The 27,986-nt window shown below is 38.7% G+C and overlaps 1 long non-coding RNA gene and 1 other non-coding gene across 2 annotated transcripts; both read left to right on the forward strand.

The window, feature by feature from the left end:
* Positions 1-7,506: 7,506 nt before the first annotated feature.
* Positions 7,507-7,610, forward strand: LOC148553922 (small nucleolar RNA R71). The gene has a single exon (XR_015892890.1). It is a non-coding gene; the product is annotated as a small nucleolar RNA R71 (small nucleolar RNA).
* A 7,922-nt stretch (positions 7,611-15,532) lies between these two features.
* Positions 15,533-17,291, forward strand: LOC107608409 (uncharacterized). The gene is made up of 3 exons (XR_001612851.3): positions 15,533-15,663; positions 15,734-15,803; positions 17,156-17,291. It is a non-coding gene; the product is annotated as an uncharacterized LOC107608409 (long non-coding RNA).
* Positions 17,292-27,986: the final 10,695 nt, after the last annotated feature.

Below are 27,986 nucleotides of genomic sequence, written 5' to 3' on the forward strand. Positions count from 1 at the left end.
GATAAGATTAGAGATGGGGAGTTCATTGGGCTTAGGAGATGTTGCAATTTTCCGGATCAAGTTCATTTTCATCTATTCCTCAATCAATGCACTCATTGATCTCCTTGGCAATCTTAAGTGATTGAATTGCAATTTCTTGCAATTCAATCTCTCAAATCTTGATCAATAGCCAATTCCTTGGTCAATTGCTCATGAGAAGAGATGAAGTATGGTCACTAATTATACCACATGCATTTCCCAAACCAAGTATTGAGAGGGTTACAGTCACATACCCATCCAAACCCAATTTGGTCCAGCATGAGAAAGCATTTCTAGCTTGATCTCTTCATTCCTCTTCCAAGGTTCAAAAGAGATCCAAGTTTGAATAGCTTCTCTTCCAAGATAACTACTCAATTGGATGAAGACCGAAAGCTTTCAAGTAAAATCAAGAGGAAAGATAGAAGAAGAACAATGAAAATTAGTATTGATCCATCAAATTACAACAGAGCTCCCTCACCCAATGAAAGGGGTTTAGTTGTTCATAGCTCTTGAAGATGAAAACAAAGATGGAGAATACATCATAAAACTAGAAATTGCAAAGAAAGTAAAATACAGAGAGTGGTTCTTCAGCCTCCAGAACTATTTTACAATTCAAAGCTACTCCTATATATACTACTCTTCTCAGCTTCTAGTTCACTCTTCAAGTCTTGGGCCTTTGGATCTTGAGTTTGAAGCAGTTCCTTTCTTTATTTGGGCTTGGCTTTACTTGCAGAGAGAAAGTGCGGAGTGGGCAGAGACTTAAGCTCAGGGCGTAAGGAGTGTTAATAATTTAGTGAAAGTCCAAGTTCGGGAACGTTAGTGACACTTAACATTGTCACTAACGTTCCAATGCACCCCTTTGCCTTACGTTAAAACCCACGTTAACTAGGTTAACGTGGCTTTTAACGTTGCCTTGTCAACCTTCGAGAACGTTAGTGACACTCAACATTGTCACTAACGTTCCAGTGTGCCCCTTCTTGCTTCACGTTAAAGCTCACGTTAACTAGGTTAACGTGGCTTCTAACGTGGCCTTTGCCATCCTTCGAGAACATTAGTGACATTCAACATTGTCACTAACGTTCCAATGTGCCCCTAGGTCTCACGTTAGAGTCCACGTTAACTAGGTTAACGTGGCTTCTAACGTGGCCATCTTTTAGCCATCCCAACGTTAGTGACAATGTTGAGTGTCACTAACGTTGGCTCATCCTTCATTTCTCATCGTTAGCTTTCACGTTAACCAAGTTAACGTGAAAGTTAACGTGACTCTTGGGGGTTGTGTGGTTGCTTCAACGTTAGTGACAATGTTGAGTGTCACTAACGTTGTCGACAACTCTTCATCTTCTACGTTAGTTCCCACGTTAACCAAGTTAACGTGGGAGTTAACGTGGTACTTAGCACCATAGGCCAACGTTAGTGACAATGTTGAGTGTCACTAACGTTGGCTTCTCTCCCTCCCCCTTAACGTTAGAGGCCACGTTAACTAGGTTAACGTGGCTTCTAACGTGGCCACTTATGAGTAATTGCCAACGTTAGTGACAATGTTGAGTGTCACTAACGTTGGCTCAACTTCTTTTCTCCACGTTAGAGTTCACGTTAACTTGGTTAACGTGACTCTCTAACGTGGGCATTGATGGCTTTTTGAGAGTGTTATTGGCAATCACTTTTCTCATTAATCTTTGCAAGTTACCTCCCCTTTTCTTGCTTCTTTTTGGTCCTGAAATCAAGCAACAAAGTGCATCAAAGCTCTAGTCCAAGTCATGAGTAATGCAACATAATATTTGTCACTAAACTTATGCAAAATCCTCATGAAATCATGTAAAATGCACAATGTATGTTTGAGTCAAGGCATAAGTGAATATTTACCCAAAACTAGCTTATTTCCTAAAGAAATGCATGAAACTAACCTAAAAACAGTAAAGAAAAGGTCAGTGAAACTGGCCAAGATGCCCTGGCATCACAATACCAAACTTAAAGCTTGCTTGTCCCTAAGCAAGTACTGGAACAAGAGAATGATGAATGGAATATCCAGAGGAATGAGTCATTCTTGTGGAAGTCATATTACTGATTTTATGGTGGTTTCATGCATAGCAACTTAGGTTCATTCCATTACTGGCTTTTGGACCTTTATCATATCCCTAAACACTTACTTTGTTTATATCTCATGAGACTTTTATTCATTGATCCTTTTATTGTTATTACAAGGGTTGTTTGTGTTATTTAGGCTAAGTGCTCTGTAAGGGGGCAACTCTTTAAGATAAGCTTTCAGCCAACACTCCCGAACCAGTTGGTTCAAGGTGCTAGGTGTTGAAGCACCCCTAAGGACTTACTCCCTCAAGTCTCTCCCCCATACATACACACCACAGGCATATAGTTTATTTATTTTCTTTTCTTGAGACCTTGGTGTCCAGCACCTCTTTGGGTTACTAAATGCTCTGTAGTGAGGGTTACTCTTGATAGTGGATTTTCAGCTGATAATCCTGGGTTAGTTAACCCAAGTTACCAAGTGATAAAGCACCCCTAAGAGCTTATTCATCCAAGTAGATCCCTCACACAGGAGCACCACAGACACTTGCCTCAAGATTAAAACTATTGATGCCTAGCCTTATTGCTTACTCTAGGATCTTGTTATTATCTTAGTCTCATGAGTATATCCAAAGTCAAGTATTCAGGATAGATAGTTGTCATCCTAGCCTTGTGGTTGAACCAACTTAGCTAACTTATGACTACCCCAAAGATTCATGAATGCACTTCAACAATATGAACTCTACCCTGGTCTTTTGAAAACAATCATTCTCTTCTTCATTTGATTTAAAATGGACAAGCTTACAAGTAAATAAGGGAATGATGCAGTGACATTTAAACCAAAAATCATGGACCTATTCAGAAAGAAAACTTAAAAGACAGAAAAATTTTTTTAACATGACATGGAAGCAGGTTCTATTTCATACAAGATCTTCCTTATTTAAAGCATAGAAAACGATGGACTAAAAGGAACTCCACCACCTTTCATTCATGTGGATGCCCATGCTCCCCTCCTTGCTTGTCCTCATTGTGTCTCTCTTGAGTGCTTGTGCTCCCACTTCCTTTGCCTTTTCCAAGCAGCTTCTTCCAGAAACCACTATCTTCCATCTTCTTCTTGAGTGTCTCCTTTTGCTGTTTCACTTTCCTCTCTTCTTGTTCTACAAATTCTTTTTGGACTTCATCATATGTGGGGATGGCATAGTGTAGATGATGCATATTACTGGTCATGTAGTTTAACTCGGCTTGAGTGTTTACATAGAACTCCTCCCTATGTAGTTGCCTTCCTTCATTGAGTACACTGAACTCATTGAAAGTTTTTATTTGGGCTATCTGCCGCTGGTTGAGCTCTTGCAAGTGCTTCTCTTGAAGCTCTTGCCTCTCATTCACTTGGTTGATGGCTTGAGTGAGCTGGGAGTAGCGTTCCTGCTGCTGCTCCATTTGTTGTTTTTTGCCATGCTTCCTGTTGACTCAGCCGGTTCAGTATTTGCTCTTGTCCTTCCATATGTCTCTGTCCTAAATCTTCAATGGCTCTTAGAAGGTGAGTCATATTCAAGTTGGCTGGGTCATGATGCTCTTCTTGTTGATATTCTTCCTGATGGTATTCTTCTTGGTGAGCTCCTTCCTGGGCCCTTTGCCTTCCTATATGTGGCCTTCTTAGTTGCTGAGCCGGTGTGGTATAGACCATTCGCTCGAGTGTGACTGGCCTCCCTGGGTTCACCCAGTCTGGGCTGCTGTCCTCAAATATTACCGTGGCCTTGTTGCACAAGCGGAGAATGGTGCTGGGGTACCAAAGTCTGGCACCTGAGTCAGCTTTCTCAGCTGACTCTTGAATCCCTTCGGCAATGAGCTCATGCACTTTGATTTCCCCACCTTGTACTAAGCATTGTACCATAGTGGCTCGATTGATATTGACCTCTGAATTATTAGCAGCTGGTAGGATGGACCTCCTTACAAGCTCAAACCACCCTTTGGCTTCAGGGTGAAGGTCTCCCCTTTTTATGAATTTTGGTCTCCCATCTGAGTACCTCTCCCAGTCAGCGGCTATGACACAGATATCTGATGCTATCTCTGAGAGCTCATCCTTATCGGGACTTCTACTTATCCTTGCCTGATAACTCTCCTCATCAAAATGAGGTGATTTCAAATGAAGAGCTCTTGTTATGGCACTTGGGCTGAAATCCACCTCCTTTCCTCTCACATAGCTTTTGAAGGTTGGGGCTTTGGTCTTATCCTCTCTAACTGCATTTGCATAGAATTCTTTGATGAGGTTTCCATTGATCTTCTCCTCTGGACTGGTGAGCAATTGCCACCCCCTCTGTTCGATTTTTCTCCAAATCTGTGGTGATTCATTGGCATTGATTTGGAAGATTAACTCTGGCAATATCTTTCTAGCACTTATCCGCTCAAATTCATGCTCATGAAAGGCAGTCTTGAATCTCTTGTCATCAAAGGGAGCACTCACCATAGGTTCCTTCCTCTTTTGCCTCTTTGAGCTTGATGATGCCATGACTTGAGTTGTTGTTTGAGGAGATTTGAGGTTTCGGATAGATGAAGAGTGGGTTGGTTAAAGCAATTTGTGATGAAGGGTTTAGTGTGCCAATAGAAGTGTGGAGAGTGGGAATTTGAATGTGAGGAGTGAGCATGCACTCAGGTTCACTTATATAAGAAAATCATGAGTGGATGAAGGGTGTGGATTGCATGAATGTTTACTAGATGAACGGATGGGGTTGTGTATGAAGGAAAGACAAGGATCATCACTTTAATGAGAGTGATTGGTTCGTTCTTCAAGGGTCTTCTTTTTCCAATGTTGCATGGCAACGTTTCCCCATGCGTTCCCTCTTGAGACATGTGTGTAGTGCTCTTCATTAAGTGGCGAAATCTCCCCCATTTAATTGTCCAATCAATCCCTTTTTATGCTTCTTTTCCTTTCCTATAAAGATTTGAAATAAGGGAATTAATATATAAGAAAATTAAAACTCTACGGCTAGAATAAATTGAAAGAAAGGATTTGATTGTTTGTTTATGAATTTCAACTAACTAACTAACTATTGGTGGTTCCTTATATGCATTTTGGTGGCACCATGGGGTGACACCAAACTTAGTTTGAAGCACTATGATGAAAGTTTTGTGTTCAAAGCTCCCAAGACTAGCATGCAACTTGGTTTGCTTTGAACACCAAACTTGTTCCTCACTATATTCTGCATAAGAAGATTTTCACCAATTGTTTGTTAAGTTTGGATTGAAGCTCATAAAGATTGACTTATTCATTATCATCTGAAAGCATATAAAACATGGGTTGCCTCCCATGAAGCGCTTCTTTAGCGTCACTAGCTTGACGTTTTTCTTTCATCATGGTGGTTGGTAGTGCTTAAAGTCCTCCCCTCTTGCTGTGGATTTGTATCCATTGGTTGGATCAATGATCTCCATATGTTCCAAGGAAAGAACTCTGTTGATAGTGAAGACCTTAGGTAACTGAGATGGTACAGTAGGGAGATTAGGAGGAATATCTGGGAAGTAAGATGAGACAACTCTATCCCCTGGAGAGAAATCTTCCGTAGGGATCTTCTTGTTCCTCCATTTCCTTGGTACCTTCTTCTTTGTTTCTTTTGAGGTTGCCTTCCCCTTGGTGACCTCTTTTCTCCAAGGAGTTGTGATGCTGTCTTCACCTGCCTCTAGAGGTTTGGGTTCCTCCAAATTTTCTTTGAGCTGTGGCAGTTGCTGTTTTCCTTGTTTATCAGTTGAGGGGGGTTTCAGAATGAACTAGCTGTGCTTGTCTTCTCCTTCAGTGTCTCCTTATCGTTTGTGCTTAGTTCCTTGTCCTCTTGATCTGTTTCTTGTGAGAAGTTGAAGACATTGAAGCTGAGTCGTTCATCATGAATTCTCAATATTAGCTCCCCTTTCTCTACATCGATAAGTGCTCTGGCCGTAGCTAGGAATGGTCTGCCCAATATGATTGGGTGAGTATGACTCTCTTCCATGTCTAGAATGACAAAGTCTGTTGGGAGAAAGTACTTCCCAACCTTTAGCAGCACATTTTCCACCACTCCTATTGCTTGCTTTTGAGTTTTGTCAGCCAGTCTGATAATGACATCTGTGGGCATTATCTCATTAATCTGCAGCCTCTTCGCCAGGGATAAAGGTAGTAAGTTGATGCTAGCCCCCAAATCACATAGTGCTCCTTCGAACATAGTCTCACCTATGGCACAAGGGATATGAAAGCTTCCTGGGTCTCTTCTTTTTGTAGGCAGCTCAGGCTGAATAAGTGCACTACATTCCTTGTTCATCACTATAGTCTGCCCTCCCTTGAGTGAGCTTTTCCTCGGAAGAAGTTCCTTCATATACTTGATGAATACAGGCATTTGTTGAATTACCTTGATGAATGGTATGTTCACATGCAGAGATGCAAACAAGTCTAGGAACCTTGAGTATATTCTTTTTCCCACAGCACCATTGAGCAGTTGAGGGAATGGTGCATAGAGCTTCAGCAGCTCTTGTTGTGAGATTTCTGGTTCTTTGTGATCTCTATCCTCCTCCTTTATTGAGTTGTCTTCAGGTTGTTTGCACATTTTGCCTTGCTTGTCTTCAATCTCTTGATCACTTGTAGTGACCATTTTGCAATCTTCCCATCTTACTTTCTTTGCTTCTCCCTTGGGGTTTTTCTCAGTGTCACTTGGGAAGCTATCAGTAGGTTTGGGAATCTTCTCAGCTAAATATCCCACCTGGAATTCCATCTTCCTAATGGTTTCTCCCTGGTTCTTAATATTAGCTCGCACCTCCTCTTTGAACACCTTATTTTCTTGAATCTCTTAGCATATTCCTTCAAGTAAGGCTTCAATCTTAGAGAGCCTGTCATCAATTGATGAGTGGTTCGGAGCAGATGTGCTATTTTGGTTTTGATAAGTATATGGAGAAGTGTTGTTGTGGGGGTGTTGAGATGTCCTCTGGGTGAATTGTTGGTGAGCTGCATTGTTGTTGGAGTTGTAATGTCTCTGGTCTTGGTTTTGATCTTGCTCACTTCCCCACCCAAAGTTTGGGTGATTTCTCTATCCAGGGTTGTAGGTCTTAGAGTATGGATCATAGTTTTTCCTTGGTGAATTCCCAATGTAGTTGGCTTGCTCCTGACTCCCTTCTGCTTCTTGGTTTACAACTTCTTGTGTTGTTGATAAAGTGGAGATTGCTGCTACTTGGTTCATTTCCATCTTCTTGGTGAGGTCAGCCAGCTGCTGGGTAATGAGCTTGTTTTGGGCCAACAGAGCATCCACATTGTTTAGCTCCATCACTCCTCTTGTGTTCCCTCTTTCGGAAGCATAGAAGTAGTCGTTTTCTGCTACAGTTTCAATAACATCTATGGCTTCCTCAATGGTCTTCTTCTTATTCAAGGACCCTCCAGATGAATGGTATACTGCCTTCTTTGACTCATAAGAGAGCCCTTCATAGAAAATGTGCAGCTGGACCCATTCGTTGAACATGTCAGGTGGACACCTCCTTGTTAAGTCTTTGAACCTCTCCCATGCTTCATACAGAGTCTCACCATCCTGTTGCCTGAAGGTTTGAACATCAGCTCTCAGCCTATTGATTCGTTGAGGAGGGTAGAATCTTGCTAAGAATTTGTTCACCATATCCTCCCAAGTTGTCAAGCTCTTCCTTGGGAAGGATTCCAGCCACTTGGCTGCCTTGTCTCTGAGTGAGAAGGGAAATAAGAGCAATCTATAGGCGTCAGGATGAACACCATTAGATTTCACTGTGTCACATATTCTTAGGAAGGTGGTCAAATGTTGGTTGGGATCTTCTTGAACACCTCCTCCAAATGAACAGTTGTGCTGAACAAGGGTGATGAGCTGTGGTTTAAGTTCAAAGTTGTTGGCATGGATTGTTAGCTTTTGGATGCTACTTCCATAATTGCCTGCGTTTGGATTAATGTAAGAGCCCAAAACTCTTCTATCCTCCCCAGCATGATTTGCTCCACCTCCTCTGCCATGGTTGTGAATCTCTTCTTCATGATGATTTTCCATGTTTTCTTCCATGTTTGGTTCAAAGTATTCCTCAAACTGTTCCTCCTCTTCTTCAGCACCAACTACTCGTTTTTCTTTTGCCTCCCTCCTTAGTCTAAGGAAGGTTCTCTCTGGTTCAGAATCAAAGGAAGTTGAAGCCCCGCTTCTTCTCCCTGTCATACAACCAACAAGTACAAGCAGAGAAAATAGGTGCAGACAGTATTTGTGTCAGAATTGATGTTAGTTGTGGGTGATGCAATATATCAAACAGTTAGTGGGTTAGCAAACAGAATTGAAAATAACAAAGAAAAACAAAAGAGTCGATGGAGAAGGGAAGAAGTTTAACTAAAACAAAAAGTAAATCACTCAAACAGAAAAATGAAATTCACAAAATAAAATGCTCAATCTAGTGATCTTCCAATCTAATCATTGTTGATGCACAATCAATCCCCGGCAACGGTGCCATAAACTTGATGCACGGAAAACTTGTCTCTCAACAAATCTCCCTTCGGCAAGTGTACCAAAGTTGTCGTCAAGTAAAAACTCACAATAGAATGAGGTCGAATCCCACAGGGATTGATTGATCAAGCAACTTTAATTAGAAGAATGTTCTAGTTGAGCGAATCCAGAATTTGGGTTGAGAGTTGTAGAAAATAAAATGGCGGGAATGTAAATAACAGAAAAGTAAATGCTAGAATTAAAGGACTGGAAGTAAATAACTGAAAATAAATTACAGAATTGTAAATGGGAATGGGGGATTTGCTCATAAAAGTAAATGGCAAAAATTAAAGAGAATGGGTAAGATTAGAAATGGGGAGTTCATTAGGCTTAGGAGATGTTGCAATTCTCCGGATCAAGTTCATTTTCATCTCTTCCTCAATCAATGCACTCATTGATCTCCTTGGCAATCTTAAGTGATTGAATTGCAATTTCTTGCAATTCAATCTCTCAAATCTTGATCAATAGCCAATTCCTTGGTCAATTGCTCATGAGAAGAGATGAAGTATGGTCACTGATTATACCACATGCATTTCCCAAACCAAGTATTGAGAGGGTTACAGTCACATACCCATCCAAACCTAATTTGGTCCAACATGAGAAAGCATTTCTAGCTTGATCTCTTCATTCCTCTTCCAAGGTTCAAAAGAGATCCAAGTTTGAATAGCTTCTCTTCCAATATAACTACTCAATTGGATGAAGACCGAAAGCTTTCAAGTAAAATCAAGAGGAAAGATAGAAGAAGAACAATGAAAATTAGTATTGATCCATCAAATTACAACAGAGCTCCCTCACCCAATGAAAGGGGTTTAGTTGTTCATAGCTCTTGAAGATGAAAACAAAGATGGAGAATACATCATAAAACTAGAAATTGCAAAGAAAGTAAAATACAGAGAGTGGTTCTTCAGCCTCCAGAACTATTTTACAATTCAAAGCTACTCCTATATATACTACTCTTCTCAGCTTCTAGTTCACTCTTCAAGTCTTGGGCCTTTGGATCTTGAGTTTGAAGCAGTTCCTTTCTTTATTTGGGCTTGGCTTTACTTGCAGAGAGAAAGTGCGGAGTGGGCAGAGACTTAAGCTCAGGGCGTAAGGAGTGTTAATCATTTAGTGAAAGTCTAAGTTCGGGAACGTTAGTGACACTTAACATTGTCACTAACGTTCCAATGCACCCCTTTGCCTTACGTTAAAACCCACGTTAACTAGGTTAACGTGGCTTTTAACGTTGCCTTGTCAACCTTCGAGAACGTTAGTGACACTCAACATTGTCACTAACATTCCAGTGTGCCCCTTCTTGCTTCACGTTAAAGCTCACGTTAACTAGGTTAACGTGGCTTCTAACGTGGCCTTTGCCATCCTTCGAGAACGTTAGTGACATTTAACATTGTCACTAACGTTCCAATGTACCCCTAGGTCTCACGTTAGAGTCCACGTTAACTAGGTTAACGTGGCTTCTAACGTGGCCATCTTTTAGCCATCCCAACGTTAGTGACAATGTTGAGTGTCACTAACGTTGGCTCATCCTTCATTTCTCATCGTTAGCTTCCACGTTAACCAAGTTAACGTGGAAGTTAACGTGACTCTTGGGGGTTATGTGGTTGCTTCAATGTTAGTGACAATGTTGAGTGTCACTAACGTTGTCGACAACTCTTCATCTTCTACGTTAGTTCCCACGTTAACCAAGTTAACGTGGGAGTTAACGTGGTACTTAGCACCATAGGCCAACGTTAGTGACAATGTTGAGTGTCCCTAACGTTGGCTTCTCTCCCTCCCCCTTAACGTTAGAGGCTACATTAACTAGGTTAACGTGGCTTCTAACGTGGCCACTTATGAGTAATTGCCAATGTTAGTGACAATGTTGAGTGTCACTAACGTTGGCTCAACTTCTTTTCTCCACGTTAGAGTTCACGTTAACTTGGTTAATGTGACTCTCTAACGTGGGCATTGATGGCTTTTTGAGAGTGTTATTGGCAATCACTTTTCTCATTAATCTTTGCAAGTTACCTCCCCTTTTCTTGCTTCTTTTTGGTCCTGAAATCAAGCAACAAAGTGCATCAAAGCTCTAGTCCAAGTCATGAGTAATGCAACATAATATTTGTCACTAAACTTATGCAAAATCCTCATGAAATCATGTAAAATGCACAATGTATGCTTGAGTCAAGGCATAAGTGAATATTTACCCAAAACTAGCTTATTTCCTAAAGAAATGCATGAAACTAACCTAAAAACAGTAAAGAAAAGGTCAGTGAAACTGGCCAAGATGCCCTGGCATCAAGTGTAATGAAGTTTTGATTAGACGACGAAGATAGTATCCTACTAAATACAATAGTTATGAAGGCTTAGAACTCACATAAGGTAGGATAAAACCTGGTCATAATTAAGCAACACATGCAGATGTGCGACATTGATTTCCTTTTTCTCTAACCAATATTCACTACCCGTGCTCATTGCAACTCCTTTCGAAAAAAATATTGATACGTTGGTCCTCCGATCCTGACAAGGTTTCTCCCTTCTTGTCATTCCTTCCAACTCTTGTTCTATGTGACTCAACATAAGGCTCAAAATAGAAGGATCAAAATGCAGATGTTTCTTTAGCTAGGAATGTTTTATAGATACTACCCTCGATCTGAGCTCTGTTTTTCACGGTGCATTTGAATAATCCAATCATCCTCTCAAACGGGTACATCCACCTAAATTGGATTGGCCCCATACTCTTGCTTTGTACTACAGGTGGATTGATAAGTGTTCCATGACGTCAAAAAATTCGAGAGGAAATATTCTCTCTAAATTATAAAGTATGATCAGAATGTTCTTGTCCATGATTGTGAGATCATTTACGTTAAGTTTTGTAGCACATAAATCCCTAAAAACTTACTTATTTCTGTAAGGGGTTTTCAGATGTTGGTAGGAAGTTTTCGGAACGCAGCAGGAAGCAATGAGTCGATAAATACATGACAATCGTGACTCTTCAACCCAGCAAATCTACCTTGTGAGACATTTGCATACCTACCCAATTTAGACGCGTAACCATTGGAAAACCTTAGTCCTCTAATCCACCTACAAATATTTTTCCTCTGGTCCTTCGTTAGAACGAATACCACCTTTAGTTTTTATCAAGTCTCGTTAAGTTTAGCTATGGCCGTCTTCAAATGTGTATCATGTCTAACCTTGCCTTATTGTTATTCTTTGTCCTCTTATCGTCCATTTGTGTGCATGATATTATCAAATACGTTATTTTCAATGTGCATCACGTCAAGACAATGTCGAACCAAATTGTCTTTCCAATAAGACAAGTCCCAAAATACACTCTGCTTGGTTCAGTTATTCTCCTTACCATATCCCAGAGGTCTCACACCTGCCCTGTTATCAACGATCCTTGGGATTCTACTAATGTGATGTCAAATTTTGCAAACCACTCAATCTCATGAGTTCTTCTTCTTCTTTAGTTCTATTCTTCCTCGATGAGTCTTTGTTGCATAGAAAAGGATGATCAATATCGAGGATCTTTTGAAGACAATCAAACCACAAATTCTTACCCCTATTTGTCAGCCAAAATGCCTTTGTATCTTCTATACAAATGGGACACGACATTCTGCCTTGAGTGGACTAACTTGATAACATTCTATACGCAGAAAAGTTGTTAATGGTACATATCAACATAACATGCAGTTGAAAGTTTGTCTTGGTTGAAATATCATACATTTCTACACTATTAATCCACAACTCCATCAACTCATCCATCAAGGGTTGCAAAAAGACATCTATTTTGGCCTTTGAATTTCTTGGATCAAGTATGATACAAGTTAAAAATATGTAGGGGTCTTTCATGCATATTTAGGGAGGTAGGTTATAAGGAGTCACCACTACAGGCCAACAAGAGTACGCATTACCGAAATTAGAATTTGGTGCAAACCTATCAAAGAACAAAACTAATCTAACGTTCTGGGCTCGCTCACAAATATAGGGTGGACCCTATCAAAGTGCTTCCAAGCATCTCCATGTGACGGGTATGTCATAAAACCATCATCTCTCTTGTTACTATGCTAGTTCATGTGAGGGTCCGAACTTATCGATGCATACAACTATTTTAGCTTAGGGATTAAGGGCAAGTAGTGCATCTGTTTGTTTGGAATTCTCTTTAACCGCCGTTTATCAATCTGTTCTTTCTTGACTTGAAATATCAGTGCATCACAAAATCTACAAGCAGTTAGATCTACGTTCCCCTTGTAATACAGTATACAATTATTCAAACAACAATCAATTTTTATCGAATTTAGAACTAATTTTGAAACTAACTTCTTTGCTTTGTAGTGGTTCTGGGGGATGCCACTAGTCTCGGCAGGTACTGAGTCATTGCAAAAGGTAGTCCACTTATCAAAAGACTCTTAGATGTGATTTGACTCAAATTTAATACTCATTCTAACACATGCAAACAATTTTGAATGAGCAGACCCCTCATACAAGGGTTTCACGATAGATTCTAATAGATGATAAAAGCTCTTTACCTCCGGGCTAGGCTCTTGTTCAGCATCTTCCGTATCAGTAGCATCTATTGCATCAAACATCATCTCGTTGTATCTCTCTTGGTTACCCTCCCAATTTATTTCTTCCATGTTTGGTTCTCTAACTACCCGAACCATCGTCGATTGACCCCCAACCATATTGAAATTCGAGGCACACTAGTTAATTCCCTGCTCATCCACTTCTCCGTGTTCCATCTACATCCAATACCCATCCTTGAATCCATTATAGTAGAGGTGAAGTGTTATATTCGAATGTCCTAACCACTTAGTCAACCAATAGCACGAACACCTAGATACCCCTTGAGACCTAAACAGTTCCATGTTGAAGACATACGTAACAAACGCATCAACTCCCTCAAAAAATTCAATTTTTAACCCCCCTGTGCACTGTTGTTCTTATCATAAATCCACAGATAATGACTTAGAATCATCTTGCAATAAACACCCTAGAATTCATCCAATAACACAACTTATTAAAATTTTAGAAAATTCAGCAACAGGTCTCATATAATTAGAATCTCCAACCAAATACGATGATTATCATTTTCTCACAAACCAAACATGTTTTAAACAATTTAAACGAAATTTTGGCAGAACTTTCTCTTAATTCAGAGACATTCACCAAATAAATTTAACCGTTTCACAGAAAAATAACTGCAGGCATAAATTAGAACAAACACGAATTCAATAACACATCAAATCTTAACCGTTCTAGAGCACAACCCCTTATAACTCTACAATTTTTCAGCAAACAATAGTTTCAAGAAGGCGCCTCTACGTGACCTTCTCCAACTTCTGTCTTAAAACACTATCCTAGAAAAAGTATGTCCAGCATAAAACTTAAACAATTAATATATTTAGAGATAGAAAACCTACCTAGAATGTAGATGCATAGAATACGGAAGAAGCGAACTCCAATTGATCTCAGAGAAATAGCACCGTCCTAATAAAAAATAAAACTTATTAAATTCACAAGGTGAAACTAATTCAACAAAACAAACAAATTCTTCCAATAGCTCGAGCACCCTTAATCTCACCTTACTTAACCTACCTTAACTTAATTTAAAATAAAAAATTCTAATCACAAACTTCATTACATTAATTTAATTAATAATTTGATAATAAAATATCTAACAAAATCCTAAATTAAACTCATAAAAAATTTGAAAAAAAAACAAACCCTAATCACAAACTTCGTTACACTAATTTAATCAATAATTTAATAAAATACCTAAGAAAACCCTAAATTCACAAAAAAAATCTGAAAAAAATAAAAAAAACTATACCAAATTCTAATCACAAACTTTAATACACTAATTTAATCAATAATTTGATAAAATACCTCAATCATAAAAAATAAAAAATTATACCAGTTCCTAATCACAAACTTCATTATACTAATTTAATCAAAAATTTAATAAACTACTTAACAAAATTCTAAACTCACAAAAAAATCTTAAAAAAATAAAAAAATTATACCAAAATTACCTCTGATAGTAGTTGCAAGATGGTGGAGTCGTGGTAGTGACAGGAGGCGGCAGTGACAGCGACAACATCACCATCACTGACGATAGTGACCATAAATGCGAACAACGGTGGTGTCCCTATAGCTCCAGTAGTGTCCGACAACTTCAACGGTGACAACATGCAGTGGCGGCAGCAGCGGAGGCTCCAGCTAGTGGGGCGACACCGGCAACTTTAGGGCCAAAGAGAAAAGATGATAGAAGAGAGAGAGTGAGTTCATAAAAGTGAGGGAAGGAGGTTTGCATTTGAATTTTACGCCGTGAATACCATCAGATATACTGACGAACTTTTCAACGGTAAATTGCTTAAACGCAGTATTTCACTAAACCTATATATCGGCGGCCGAATCTGATGGAAGATCCGCAAGTAAAATTGGCGCTACTGAGATAAGATTTTACGCCACTGATTACTATCGGATTTAGTGGCAGAGCATAAAATCCAACGATAACTAATTCGGGGAACTAAATCTTACTTGTATCTAATGCAAAAAATGCCACTAAATCAAACGGTAATGATCGCCACTAAATGCAACGGTATTCAATATGTTTTTTGTAGTTTTTTTTTTTTGCTTTTTTTCATCTGCTTGTTTCACACATAAAAAACCTTTTTTTTTAAAAAATTCTCATCTTTTGGTGTGTTTCATAATAATATTGTGACAACAAAGTATGAATTATGACGTAACAATGATAAAATAACATCATCAACAACAACTAGGGGTGTTCAAAACTGATCCAGACCAAACAAAATCGACCAACCGAACCAAAAAAACTAAAAATCGAATAAACCGAAAACCGAAAAAACTAAAAAATTCATGTTTTGCTATTTTTTCTGTGGTTCGGTTCAATTTTCAGTTTTGACACTGAAAACTTTAACCGAAACGGTCAACTAAAAATCCTAAAAAATCCATTAGACCACCAACCCCTTGCCATTACCCCACCCCCAAATCAGATGCACTCAAAGAAACTCTAACCTAGCGGCGCTAAAAGAAAACCCTCCCAGCCCAGGCTCCCAGCAGCGCTGAACCCAGCCCCTCCCACCAGCGCCGAACCCCTTCCTCCCATCGTCGCTCACCATCGTCCGCTCACTAGGTAATCATTCTCTGGCTCACTCTCTATCTTCTCTTTCTCGCTGATTACCTCACTCCCTCTCTCGTTTTAGTGTCGAAGAAGGTGCATGTGGCTGTGATGATGATGATGATGAACAACAATGGCCAAACGAGATAGAGAAGGTATGTTTCGTTTTTCCTAAATTTGGTTCTATGAATTGGGGAGGTTCTGCGATTATAGGTTTTCTAATTTTGGGGGTTTTAGCTTCTGAATGTGTCTTGTTTCTGATTGTTAGAGAAGGTATGTTTCTGATTGTTAGGGTTCTTCTAGGTTCTAATTGTTAGAGAAAGTATATTTAATTGCATTTTATATATAATTAAATGTCAGATTTGAGATTTGTGTGCTATAAAATTGAATGCACTGGTTTTGATGGCCAAACTTGCTTCAGCTGTAATTTATGTTTGTTTATTAATTCCATGAACCATGTGTTCTTCTTCATTACTTATTAGTGTTATATATTGTCATTAACTAATACCTTATAAACCACGTGCTGTTTTCTCTAGTTGAGATGATTTACTGAATTTGATTCTAGCATTTTAGCTCTTATGACCTATGTGCGGATTCATTACTTATTTGTTACATTTTTTTTAGATCACACACTGCGGTATTTGTTATGCTGTTGTAGCTGGCTAGTTGCCATAAGAAATTCATTTGGTGCCACAAATTACCCTGTTATGCATATATATATATATATATATATATATATGGTCTTTTAATAAATAAATAATAATGGTTAGTTTATAATCCAATTTAGTCTTAAGCTAATGTGTGAGTTTTGTTACACATATTTTTATATGTGTTTGTGTTTTGCTGAATTGTTAACACATTAGTCACTTTAAACAGTGGAATATGTAGTTCTTTGATCTATAACCAAGAAACATTAAGATACTACTTCCTGCTATCATAATGATTTGAAACCAATGTACAAGAGTAGGACAATTGAAAGATTAATGATGAAATACTAATACTTTTACAGGAAGATCACTTTATTGGAATATTATTCAACTGTCATTATATATATATATATGGTCTTTTAATAAATAAATAATAATGGTTAGTTTATAATCCAATTTAGTCTTAAGCTAATGTGTGAGTTTTGTTACACATATTTTTATATGTGTTTGTGTTTTGCTGAATTGTTAACACATTAGTCACTTTAAACAGTGGAATATGTAGTTCTTTGATCTATAACCAAGAAACATTAAGATACTACTTCCTGCTATCATAATGATTTGAAACCAATGTACAAGAGTAGGACAATTGAAAGATTAATGATGAAATACCAATACTTTTATAGGAAGATCACTTTATTGGAATATTATTCAACTGTCATTTATTGTTTTACTTGATGCTTTGTTTCTGAAATTCTACAAAAACCTGTGAAGGGTCAACTTTGAGTATATGACATATGAGATCTTTAATATTTTTTACAATCTTATCATTTTTCACTAAATATATAGCATTATTTTTACAGGAAAGGGAGCTCGAGATTGTAGCTCATGTGTAGGTGTCATGCTAGAACTTGCTTTTAGAATTTCTCAGTGGGCTCATGAATTGAAGAGAGGGTGTTATATTCTTTATTCAATACTGGCGAGGAGGAGGGTCTCAATGGTGCTGGAAATTTATTTTTATTATGTTGACTATTGAATTTTTAAACTTCTCTAATTGTCGTGTTTTAATTTTGTCATTGAATTTTATTGGATCAAGACTTTTGTTAGTCATTGCGTATTTGTCTTCTATGATTTTAATGTTATGATTTTGTGAAATTGTATGACAGGTTTTTCTTTGAATTGATTAAAAAAATCGAACAAATCGAACCAAACCAAATCGATTTCAATTAGTTTGGTTTGATTCGAATGGTTTCGATTAAAAAACCGAACCAAACCGAATCGCAGTTTAATTAAACAATTAGATCGAATGACTTTTCTCTAAAAAACTAAACTAAACCGCACTGCGAACATCCTTAACAACAACAATAATAATAATAATAATAATTAATGAACAATTATAGTACTAAAATAATTAATAATAATATAATAATAGTTTGGCAATATATTAGTATTGATAAATAATTGTAAAAAATTAATAAAGTAAATATATAATAAATTAAATAACATAAAGATAAACAAAAAAAAAAATCGGAGCGACGACAATCCACATTAGCCCGAGAAGAGATAATGTTAATAATAGTAATAATATTAATTGTAAGACCCAGAACTTTTGAAAAGTCTTATTATGATCAAGTCTCAAATCATATAGTTATTTGTAGCCTTAATTTCGGAAATCATTTTATTAAAGATAATTAAGGCAAGTTTTGATTTATTGAATTTGAGACGAGTTATGATTTTTATCCAATTTTATAATTATTGGGTTATTTTCTATATTCAGATTATGAATTTGGCAGTTATGAAATAAGAGGGATTTTACATGATTTGGATTAAATAATTAATATTTTAAATATTAATACTGCTATTTTTGGAAAATAGAGAAATTAATTATATTATTTCTAATCTTTAGATTTGGGCATTTTGTTGAAAATAATTTGTAAAAGTAGATGAACAAATAGTGTTTTTCCATATACAATAAGTGTTGGATTTACATTGGATTTCAATTACCATATTATTCCTAATTTTATGTGAAATTACCATAAGGCCCTTAACCCTAATTTTCACATAAGGAAAACCCTAACCCGGTAACCCATTACCCGACCCGGTTCTCTCTCAACCCCACTCAGCTCCCAAACCCAGCCGCCACACTTGACCCATTTTCCTTCCTTCTTTCATTCACGACACACAGCTTCCTTCTGTTTCCATGAAGGAAAGAAAAGAGGAGCAGAAAGTGGGAGAAGAGGAACGGGAAGGAGAGGAGAGGAGGAGGACGGCGCCGGCGGGCGTCATTGCCGCCGTGCCGTCGCGTCGCGCAGAGACGAGAGGAGCGAGATCTGAAGATGAGACAAGGATTTGCGCCGGTGGCACTGGGGTTTGCTGCCGCCATTTGATGCCGCCGTGGGTCCCTTTCCGTCGAACTCGAAGGAGGAGGAAGGCTGAGACTGGGCGACGCTGGGAGAGAAAGAGACGCGAGCTGGAGGAGCTGCGTCCAGTCGCCGCCGATCGCCATTGAACCGCGCCGGACCCAGAACTGCGAACGTGAGGGGTGCGATGCAGGAGCCCGACGCGAGGAAGTGGGAGCGTGCGTGCACGCGCAGGAGAAGGGCGACGCTGCTGTCACCGCCGTTGCTGAGCTGCGCCGCCGTCAACCTTGCCGTAGTGTCAGTCGCCGTCCTCTATGGCAGAGCCAGAGAGAGAGTTCGGGAGCAGAGCAGACGAGAGAGATATGAAGGTGTGCTGGGAGTTCAGCCACCGCGCCCGGCCGCCGTTCTCGTTGCCGGCGCCGCCTCCGTCGGAACTGCCGCCGTCAGAAAAGGGTTCTGGCCGCCAGGAGTGGTTCTGTGACTTCCGAGACCACCGCCGGAGCTTCTGGCTACCGCTGCCGTCGCCGGAAAACTCTGCCGGTAAGGGTTTTTGATTCGGTCTTCACTCGTTTAAGATTCTGGAAGCTTTAACGTCTTTGTATGTGGGTTCCAGGCGCCATTGCCGGAGTCCGGTCACTGCTTACTGCTTGAGGTGGCTGCCGGGCTGCTGCCGTTGAACCGGTTCAGAGACCGCCGCTGTTCCGGTTTAGCTGTTCCTTCTTTATTCGGTAAGCGTTTTCAATTTGAAAGCTCTCTAGTTACTATTCTGGCTTCATACACTAAGGTTTTGCGGCATCAATTGCTATAAGATTGAGTTTCTATTGTTATATGTCGCGATTAGTGTTGCTGTGGTTACCGCGGGAGTGGCTTGGAGCCGAGGTTGCGGTTGTTGGTGATTTCGGTTTAAGAGAGGAGGTTCCTGTGACGCATTTGGGTTATGGAATTACGTTTTGAGGTAGGGGCGCTTTCCGAAAACTATATTTTGTATATTGGAATTATTACATATGGGTACTGATGTGAGGATGTGTATTTGGTGATTGTATCAGTCCTATGTATTGTTTGGTTGTTTTGTATGATTATGGGTGTTGGTTTAACTCGACTGTTGTGTGGCTTTGTGAAACGAAATACTTTTGAAATTGATTCTTTTAAAGCTTTGAGATCGAGTTGAATCCGTTGGAAATTGATTTGAGTTGAATGGATTTTTTTTGAGAATGTGAAAAAAATAGAATACACTCTTGAATTCAGCCTGGCTTGCTTTAATGATCTGGTTTGATAAATGACTATTGCTGAACCGTTTCTTTGAAACTTTAGAAATGAGTTTATTCGGCTGATAATGATTTGGTTTTTGAAATGGTTTTCTTGGAATATGGAATTGAGATGGTTGTTGGTTTTGGCTTGCCTTGAACTGATTTTGGATTTTGGGCTGTTGAAAAGGATTGTGGAACGGTTTAGTTGGGACCCGAACCGGGTGGCAAAGTCCAAGTTTTAGGGGAGGTGCTGCCGAAATTTCTATAAAATCCGAGTCTTTATTGAAATGTTGTCTGGAAAATGATGAGTTAAAGACTTCTACTATTTTATTTGAATTATCGAGAAAATGATGATTCATGCTTTCGAAATGAATTAATAAAGAGGAAATTGTGATTTAGTCTTGCTTCTTAAGAAAGGCATTGTATCTCTTTCAGGAGAAGGTTAATTAGATGAAACTTGTGTTTTAAAGCTGTTTGGATGTGAAAAGGATTTATGCCTTTGAATTTGACTTGGGGGTTTCAATTAAAGAAGTTTCAATGGCTTTGAAAGAACCTGAATGTCTATTGACAAGTTTCATTTTGAAATGTTTTGAGAAAGGTTTTGAGTACTCTTTGAATTCTGAATTCTTGCAAGACTAAAACAATTCTTTTACAGTTAAAACGTTTTAGAATTTGTCATGGGGGTTAAAGCTGGTTTTGCCTAAGTAAAGAAAACGGCTTTGAAGGAAGTAAATGATTACGTGACTCGGTTTGGCTTAGATCTTATTTTATTACTCAAATCGGAAAGTCAAGGTTTTAATGATTTTAAATGAATTTGGCGAAATGAGTTATGCTATTCTCCCCTAAGGACTTGGGACTCTGCCGAGGAACTTTTGTTACAAAAATTCCATTGTTGGATGGGTGATTTTGAATGATTCAAAAGGAATCTTTAACTTTCCATGGTTTTGGAAGTTTTGGAAAGAGGAAGCCGAGAGTGGCTTATTTCAAAAAGGAAATTTTCCTTGAGTAAAATTGGCTTATGAGCCTGAGATAATTTGAGAAATGAGATCTTTAAAGCCAAGGCTGAAAAGAGTTGAAACTTGATTTCAAAGTGAAATGAATTGAGAAAATGATTTATGGATTAAATGCCGATTTCATGAATTTGATGATGTTGAATGGTGGAAGTGCTGTTTTGTTGTGAGCCGGAATGGCTGTGTATGATTATACATATTGGCTGGTTCTGGACTGAACCGTGAGCCGGATGGCTGAGATGGATGTTGATCCATGGATGAGATTGAATGCATGTTTATGCTGAATCATTGATAAATGTGAATGTTGCACTTCCACTATCTGAGATACGAGTTTCCCTGGGTAGTAGCAGTGGCTAGCCACCACGTGCTCCAGGTCGAGACTTGATACTCTGTTGACCCTATGTCGTAAGTGTGGCCGGGCACTGTGAAAGGCCCGGATGAGCTCGCCCCCATAAATATTCACCAGTGAGGGTGATGGATATGGATCATGATTATGATCAAGTTTATGATGAGTATAACTCGAGTTGGGGATGCACGACAGAGGGACAGTCCAATGGTTAGCTACCAGGACTTGTCGGGTTGGCTCTATAACCGACAGATGATATCATCAGCCACTAGGGACAGGCATGCATCATATGCATTTGTGTGACATTGGTTGGGTGTGCATATTATACTTGGTTTGCCTATGTGATTAATTGTTAACTGTTCTACTTGTAATAACTGTTTGTTTGTGCTTGAACTTCCTATCTGTGTTTGCATCTGGGACTCTGTTGGATTGTGGTGATTAGTTGTTGGTTGGATTGTTTGGGCCTAGGGCCGTGGTTGGAAAGAGATGAACTGATGGTTGATTTCGGTTTTGTGTTTCTGGTTTGGAATAAAATTATGAAAGGCTATTTTGGTTCCGCATAGATAAACCGTTTTGAAAGGCTTTTGAGTTTTTGAGAATTGAATGGTTCTTATTTTCGAAAAGATTTCCGATTTTACTTTCATTGTAAACCGTTGTTTTTGAAAAGAGGCATAAGACGGTTATGAATCACTGGTGCGGTTATCTTCATGTATCCTATTACAATAATTCCCAAAAACCCTCTATTGAGAACCCTTTCGAGGATGATGTTCTCACCCCCCCTACATTTTCCCCTTTCAGGATATGGGCGCAGAAGTTATGAAGAGCTTATTTAATTGTTGTTGTGATGCTCTGTATTGTTTTAGTTATGATTTACTGCACCCTCGCCTTTATCTTGATATAATCTGTAAGAGGGATAGGAATTGTATTGGATTATGTTTGTAATATTATTTATATATATTTATGTATATATATGGATGTACTCTTTATGAGTTGTTGTAAGTTGAATGGTATTTATGGATGTACGTTATCGAACGAAAATATCTTTGGGAGCGGTATTGCGGTTTAAAGTTTCAAACAGGCTCATATTTTAGTATTAAATAATATAAGTGTCGTCGTAATGTCTGAGCTATCAGAGTCGCGCAGCCGGAAGCGTGAGCTTTGGTAGTTAGGGTGTTACATTATGGTATCAGAGCAGTCCTTCCTGTAGAGCCTGAGGAATGGACCAACTATGCTTCAATTGCATACTCTGAGCGTTTGTCATGTATTAGGTCTTGTCGAATGACGAGAATTAGAGCTTGATGCACATGACGGTCTATTGATTAACGATGGTAGTCTTGTATTGCAAAATTCTTTGTATTAAGTTTGGCCGGCTTAATACTAGTGAATTTTGTATATGAAAGCGCTAATGGGTTATCATAGATGATAGACGAGTCTTGAGTAAAGCGAATCGCGGGTTTTGAGAACGCTAGAAACTATTTCTCGAGGCTATTCAGTTTTGTGTCTTGAATTTCATTTGAGTCGACCTGTTCTTTCATGTCCTAACTTGAAGTTCTTGATTGCTGATCCTTTTGAGGAGTAGTTTGATTTTTAAACTTTATTCCTCTATCCACAGGCATTCTTGTTTGATCTTAAGTGCATATGCTTGTTTGAGATCCTTGTTGCATCTACCTTCCTCTGTTTGAGTTCTTTTTTATTCCTGTATTCATTGATATAGCCTTGAACTTATCTTAAAGCGCTGTGCATTTTTAACTCCTGATTCCGAGTCCATTAATAGAAAAATTGTTGATTCAATTTTCCTCTTATTTAACAGTGATTATAGCCAATTTTGAGATTTTTACAAAAATTGCTGTTGAATAGATGTATAATTATCTATATATGAACTTTGAAGATTTCTTATACAGTTTAACAACTATTTACTCCTAATACCTCGACTGTACTTTTACTGGTTTGCGGAATTGCACTTAACTTAAAAGTAAATTTGACTTTCTAGTAATTTTATTATAGTTCTAATGGACATCTTTATTTAATTGTGTATTTGGATATTTTCCGAAATTCTGGAAAGAAAGGGGATTTCTCGCTTTTGTCCCGGTTGAGTTTTGTTTGATAAACTTTACTTAATTCATTTTTATTTGAGTTTGATTTAGCATACCACATGAGTTATGCCATTGTTGTTCTTTTGAAAATTTTGAACTCATAGCTTTCTTTCTATGAACGGACTAAATTCTCTATAAAATCTTCCATCTCCATGAATGTCATGTTTGAGCTTGTTTTTAACTGATCTTCTGCATCTTGTGAATATTGCCATTGATCTTGGTTTTTCCTTTTTGTGAATCTCATTCGTATATGAGTAAGTTTGATTCGTTTCAAATTAGTACATCGTTTATTCTCTCATTATCTCTGCAAGAGTTTTTAGTCAAAGATTTATCCTTGAGAAATTACTAATGGTTGAGTTGTCTTTTTCTATGACTTTTGTATTCTTTTGGATCAATTTAAAACTTGTTTGATGTTTCATGTCTAGTGGCTCTTGTTTGAACTACTTTAGATTAAGATCCTCTCTAGTATGGCTTGACTCCTTTTTAGTACATCTTAAACTTCTTGAATGTTCTTCTGAGATGGTGATTTTAAGGACACTTTTGGGAGTCTTGTTCTGAACTTTTTAAAGAAGTTTTGAATTCTCTTGTAAGAAGTTTTAAACGGAATTTATTTTCTGTTGCTTGATTTAGATTGAAACCATTGTTCGATTTTGACGAAGTTAATTTAAAAGTTGGCATGCACTATTTTAAATGAGGTTTTGGAGAGCTCCCTTGTTTAGTGGAAATTGGTTTGTTCTAATGCACCACTTATTTTCTTTACCAAATTGAAAGCAAATTTTTAGCTCGAAATTTCTTTTCTAAAAAGAGTTTAACTTCCTCTTTCGTACTTGCTATAAATGTTATACACGCTTGTTTGAATATGAATTTTTAGAATTTTTGAATAAGCATTTGATTTCTTCCGAGTTTTATGAATTACTTTTGGTTAAGTTATGCACCTAACTATCTTTCTAAAATATTTGATGGAAATATTTTAGCTCTTAGCCAAAGTTGTGTGCATTTTGTTTTTGGAAACTCTACATAATCTACTTCAACATGAAATTGTATTGAAGTAAAGCCACGTTTATGCTTTTGTTACTCTCTTGAAGGATGTTTGTTGTTTAACTTCTCTTTCAGACTGCGAAGTGATATTTTTACAAGTTTTCGATTCTTTTAAGAATAATGTATTCGAAAGTATTGTAATTATGCTCTTGAGTTCCGTGAGCTTGGCTTGGGTCTGAGATATTCATTTCTGTAACCTCTTACTTCTTCGACTCATCTTGAAATTGTTTCAAACTAATGCGCTGATTCTCCTTCCTATTGATCCTATTGAATTTCCTTGATCCAAGGATTATCTTGAAGTTGTCAATTGAATTGAGTCTAGCAAACTTCATTGCTTGAGTGTCCTTGTTTATTTGGAATTGGATACATTCTCTCAAATCTTTGAGTATTACCCTTGACAATTGTCTCTCCGTTCTAAATCTGGTATCCTTCTGAGTAGACTCGAGAATTGTTTTGATATCACGTGCGACTTGTAGACATAGTAACGCGATGCGTTAGTTCTTTAAGACGTGATGTGTGTATACGGAAGTTGAAGCGGTAGGTGTGCAACGTTATGAGTTGTGGGCGTTTTGTTCCTTGCGAACGGGTTTGCGGTTGTAAGGCTTGTGATCGAGTATGGGATTGTAAAGTGCTTGATGGAGTTGGAGAGTTGAAACCTTGAGGTTGATATGAGATTAGTGTGCGAATATTGAGCACATCGTTTTAACTCCATCCTGTTTTATAGCCTTTGATGCTTTGCCCTACTATCACATGATTGACCCATGTTATCTTTTGTATCGAGCCTACCTTGTAATGTTTGCTTTGCAATCACACTCCTACCTTTACACCCTTATGCATATGATGATTAAAAGTATTTGAAAATCATATATATATGATTATATTTTGAGATATTTTTGCTTCTTCCTTAAATGTGTTCAAGGGTGAACTGTTATGGAATTTCTTTTATTTTGTATCAATTTTCGAGGGCGAAAATTTTTATAAGGTGGGTAGGATGTAAGACCAGAACTTTTGAAAAGTCTTATTATGATCAAGTCTCAAATCATATAGTTATTTGTAGCCTTAATTTTGGAAATCATTTTATTAAAGATAATTAAGGCAAGTTTTGATTTATTGAATTTGAGACGAGTTATGATTTTTATCCAATTTTATAATTATTGGGTTATTTTCTATATTAAGATTATGAATTTGGTAGTTATGAAATAAGAGGGGTTTTACATGATTTGGATTAAATAATTAATATTTTAAATATTAATACTGCTATTTTGGAAAATAGAGAAATTAATTATATTATTTCTAATCTTTAGATTTGGGCATTTTGTTGAAAATAATCTGTAAAAGTAGATGAACAAATAGGGTTTTTCCATATACAATAAGTGTTGGATTTACATTGGATTTCAATTACCATATTATTCCTAATTTTATGTGAAATTACCATAATGCCCTTAACCTTAATTTTCACATAAGGAAAACCCTAACCCGGTAACCCATTACCCGACCCGGTTCTCTCTCAACCCCACTCAGCTCCCAAACCCAGCCGCCACACTTGACCCATTTTCCTTCCTTCTTTCATTCACGACACACAGCTTCCTTCTGTTTCCATGAAGGAAAGAAAAGAGGAGCAGAAAGTGGGAGAAGAGGAACGGGAAGGAGAGGAGAGGAGGAGGACGGCGCCGGCGGGCGTCACTGCCGCCGCGCCGTCGCGTCGCGCAGAGACGAGAGGAGCGAGATCTGAAGATGAGACAAGGATTTGCGCCGGTGGCACTGGGGTTTGCTGCCGCCGTTTGATGCCGCCGTGGGTCCCTTTCCGTCGAACTCGAAGGAGGAGGAAGGCTGAGACTGGGCGACGCTGGGAGAGAAGGAGACGCGAGCTGGAGGAGCTGCGTCCAGTCGCCGCCGATCGCCATTGAACCGCGCCGGACCCAGAACTGCGAACGTGAGGGGTGCGATGCAGGAGCCCGACGCGAGGAAGAGGGAGCGTGCGTGCACGCGCAGGAGAAGGGCGACGCTGCTGTCACCGCCGTTGCTGAGCTGCACCGCTGTCAACCTTGCCGCAGTGTCAGTCGCCGTCCTCTATGGCAGAGCCAGAGAGAGAGAGAGTTCGGGAGCAGAGCAGACGAGAGAGATCTGAAGGTGTGCTGGGAGTTCAGCCACCGCGCCCGGCCGCCGTTCTCGTTGCCGGCGCCGCCTCCGTCAGAACTGCCGCCGTCAAAAAAGGGTTCTGGCCGCCAGGAGTGGTTCTGTGACTTCCGAGACCACCGCTGGAGCTTCTGGCTACCGCTGCCGTCGCCGGAAAACTCTGCCGGTAAGGGTTTTTGATTCGGTCTTCACTCGTTTAAGATTCTGGAAGCTTTAACGTCTTTGTATGTGGGTTCCAGGCGCCATTGCCAGAGTCCGGTCACTGCTTACTGCTTGAGGTGGCTGCCGGGCTGCTGCCGTTGAACCGGTTCAGAGACCGCCGCTGTTCCGGTTTTGCTGTTCCTTCTTTATTCGGTAAGCGTTTTCAATTTGAAAGCTCTCTAGTTACTATTCTGGCTTCATACACTAAGGTTTTGCGGCATCAATTGCTATAAGATTGAGTTTCTATTGTTATATGTCGCGATTAGTGTTGTTGTGGTTACCGCGGGAGTGGCTTGGAGCCGAGGTTGCGGTTGTTGGTGATTTCGGTTTAAGAGAGGAGGTTCCTGTGACGCGTTTGGGTTATGGAATTACGTTTTGAGGTAGGGGCGCTTTCCGAAAACTATATTTTGTATATTGGAATTATTACATATGGGTACTGATGTGAGGATGTGTATTTGGTGATTGTATCAGTCCTATGTATTGTTTGGTTGTTTTGTATGATTATGGGTGTTGGTTTAACTCGACTGTTGTGTGGCTTTGTGAAACGAAATGCTTTTGAAATTGATTCTTTTAAAGCTTTGAGATCGAGTTGAATCCGTTGGAAATTGATTTGAGTTGAATGGATTTTTTTTGAGAATGTGAAAAAAATAGAATACACTCTTGAATTCAGCCTGGCTTGCTTTAATGATCTGGTTTGATAAATGACTATTGCTGAACCGTTTCTTTGAAACTTTAGAAATGAGTTTATTCGGCTGATAATGATTTGGTTTTTGAAACGGTTTTCTTGGAATATGGAATTGAGATGGTTGTTGGTTTTGGCTTGCCTTGAACTGATTTTGGATTTTGGGCTGTTGAAAAGGATTGTGGAACGGTTTAGTTGGGACCCGAACCGGGTGGCAAAGTCCAAGTTTTAGGGGAGGTGCTGCCGAAATTTCTATAAAATCCGAGTCTTTATTGAAATGTTGTCTGGAAAATGATGAGTTAAAGACTTCTACTATTTTATTTGAATTATCGAGAAAATGATGATTCATGCTTTCGAAATGAATTAATAAAGAGGAAATTGTGATTTAGTCTTGCTTCTTAAGAAAGGCATTGTATCTCTTTCAGGAGAAGGTTAATTAGATGAAACTTGTGTTTTTAAGCTGTTTGGATGTGAAAAGGATTTATGCCTTTGAATTTGACTTGGGGGTTTCAATTAAAGAAGTTTCAATGGCTTTGAAAGAACCTGAATGTCTATTGACAAGTTTCATTTTGAAATGTTTT

This window comes from Arachis ipaensis, chromosome B7, assembly GCF_059453495.1.
Source record: "Arachis ipaensis isolate K30076 ecotype BB chromosome B7, ASM5945349v1, whole genome shotgun sequence".
Taxonomy (NCBI): domain Eukaryota; kingdom Viridiplantae; phylum Streptophyta; class Magnoliopsida; order Fabales; family Fabaceae; genus Arachis; species Arachis ipaensis.